The following is a 3,004-nucleotide window of genomic DNA, read 5'->3' as shown; positions in this document are numbered from 1 at the left end:
TCTGTTACGAGGCCACTGATGCAGAAACATCTGAAACATCTGCCACACACCCTTCCACTTTGTCTTTCTGTGAACATATGCATTCATAATTCTCCCTGTGAATAAGCCGGAGTGTCTAATGAAGCAGCTCTCAGAGGCGCTCACCAACCTGTCCCCGGGGATCTGAACCCACAACCTCCCGCCCGCAGAGCAGTCCATCTCCCTCAGACAGTCCCGTCTCCCTTAACCGCTGAGTAAATCTCAGCTAAATGCCGTAATCACTCCAGTTGGACAAAACCTCCAAGTAATGCATTGGTCAATACCGGCCTCGGGGCTAAAGGGGACGCACTGGCATCGATGCATCTCTGTTTACTAGATGGCCAGTCACCGAGGCAGACAGTCTTTACGGAGACACTGCGTCCCCCGCAGGGAGAGAGGGAGAGCGAACGGACGCGTCGGGTCACTTTTCATCTTTAAGTCTCCCTTGGCAGCGAGACGGATGAGCAGAATCCTCCGTTCCCAGATGGAAAACGTATGAGTGCCTCTATTTAATGAAATGGCATTACCGCCAACGCCGCTCAGCCAATCAGAAAGCCGGGCGCTTGTCATGTGACAAGTGGGATAGATAGCCCATCTCATAAAGTGCTTTTACATCACAGCCTGCCCAATGAGAGCAATATCATCACATTTATGAGAAAATAATGATTTCTCCTCTGAATTTATGAGCATCTTGGAGAAAAGAAGGGTTTATATGAATTACATCAGTATGAAAGAAGAAGAGGAGGAGAAGCCAAGTGGGGGGGCGAGACACTCCCTTTAATTTGTTTTTCCCCTCAAGGGAATAAATACAGCTCCGTAATATCAGGCATAAAAGTCAATCTTGTCGACAAAGAATAGCCCAATTAGTTGAGCTAGGAGGAGATGAAACAAAGGAATCAGAGCGGATCAATAAGGTGGATGCACTCCTGCCCTACGACCAGCGATCGATGCGAGCTGCTCCGAGAGCCGGACGTGATTGGAGATCACCGAGTCACAGCTAACCTGTCCATAATCAAGAGGTGAACCATAATAACTGCACCACTCTCTGCACATGGACGCCATCATCTGCTGGTGGTAATGAAACAGCATTTGTCTTGTTGGACACATGAAGGAAATACTCAGAGAGGACTGCAGGAGGGGAAATAAATTGGGTGTATACTGTACGGGCTTTTACACTTATTTCCTTCTCTAAAGGGAGTTATTTGTGCCATCAAATTTACAAATAATTCTCTGGAATTATTAATATGTGTGCTTATTGGACTCCATAGTTTTGATTTAATACATTGATCATTTATATAAATATAATATATATTTGGGATAAAAGGATAATAAATGATATATTGTTAAAGGAGCATTCAGTAATCTATCACCACCTCAAATGATCAGCGGTGGCACACGGAAATCAGAAAATGTAAATTAAAAATAACTGATAAGGGTGCCTCATTAAATTGGGTAACTCCGAAAATCACCCAGAGACTCCAGTTACTGTAAATCACACAAGTCAAACAGTGAGATGACGCTCTTCTCTTCTTCGTGCACGTTCAGAGCGTGCACATTCAGAGCGTGCACATTCAGAGCGTGCACATTGCTCGGCTCCCAGAAGTGCTGTGTGCAGCACTGTCGAGTTGGGTTGTAACCCACGTTTATCCGGTAGCGATAGCTCCAACGTCACAAATCATCCACCCGCCACACACCGGAAGGAATTATTCTCCTCCAATTAAGAGATTCGTTTGGGCACTCCACTCTAAATGTTCCTTTGGGGTCGTTGTGTAGCGTGATGACAAATTACAGTATGCTGCCTCATATGTATCACCATATAGAACTTATTAATGAAATCAGTTAGGTAGTTTATTAATTAGGATGAGTGTAACACTCGGGGATTAACATTGACTATGTTTACATGTCATGTACATGTACATGTCTCATATCACACGGTCATTCAGACTATAACAATATTCTAAATATGACATAGATCATGTAAACAGCATATTCTGAGTCAGGCTTGATTCTGAAAGGAGCATTGTCGGATTAAGACGTGTGGGATATGCAGATATTATTCAGGTTTTAGGAGCATTGTTTGCACATCTACTGTATACAGCACATTCAGAATAGGGCTTTTCATGGCACTTTGCGACACAAGACCTCTTTCCTGTTTACGACCAGCTCTGCGCGTTGAACACAAACCGACTAGCCAATAGTTAGCAAATCTGGAGTCGAGATGTCCAAAAGAGAAGCCCACATTGCTGGTCGGGAGGAGAAACACACCTTCTTTTATGAAGGACTTGGATATCAACAAGATTTGGGCTGTGTGCAAATATCACAACAAACCGGAATATTTGGTGGATGTAAACGTAGTCATTGTTGTCTTAAAGCATTTATTTCCCTACATATATTGTATTTCCATGAAATATTATTCTTGACAGGCTGCAAAGAGCTCATTAACCACATGTATACAGTGTGATGGGACACTTAAACTCTAGTAATAAGAGGGAAATATATTCAAGCGTACTTGATGTGGAATCCAATCAAAATGTCTCATTAGAATGATTTTGGCTTAATGGCTTCCCATAGAAATTGATCAATTAAACACTGTCATCAAACAAACCGCATCACATCCATCACGCCTGGCCCGATATTTGAATAAGTAGTGACCCTACGTATCAGCAAACCAATTAATCATAGTAATCCAACGAGGTGACGTTCCTCCGCGAGGGTTCAGACAACCCGGCTCAGTCCATCCGGTGGCTGAATGAAGAGGTGAGGCCGGGCTATCGTAATGTAATTATGATGCCAACTTCCGTCGCGGAGAGCGAAGTGAGGACCTGTGGAAGTTGTGGCGGGACCCGCCGCGGCTCCCTCCGGCCAAGGCGAGTCCCCGCCACTTGTTGGGAAGTGATCCGCACCTTTCCGACACAAGTTCTCGTTCCGTCCCTCTAAACCCTAAAGCACCCCCCCCCCCCCCCCCCCCCCCCCCCCCCCCCCCCCC

The sequence above is a fragment of the Anarrhichthys ocellatus genome, unplaced genomic scaffold (assembly GCF_004355925.1).
Source record: "Anarrhichthys ocellatus isolate YVR2014 unplaced genomic scaffold, GSC_Weel_1.0 scaffold21, whole genome shotgun sequence".
Taxonomy (NCBI): domain Eukaryota; kingdom Metazoa; phylum Chordata; class Actinopteri; order Perciformes; family Anarhichadidae; genus Anarrhichthys; species Anarrhichthys ocellatus.
The sequence above is the reverse complement of the archived record's forward strand: the minus strand, read 5'-3'. Positions refer to the sequence as shown.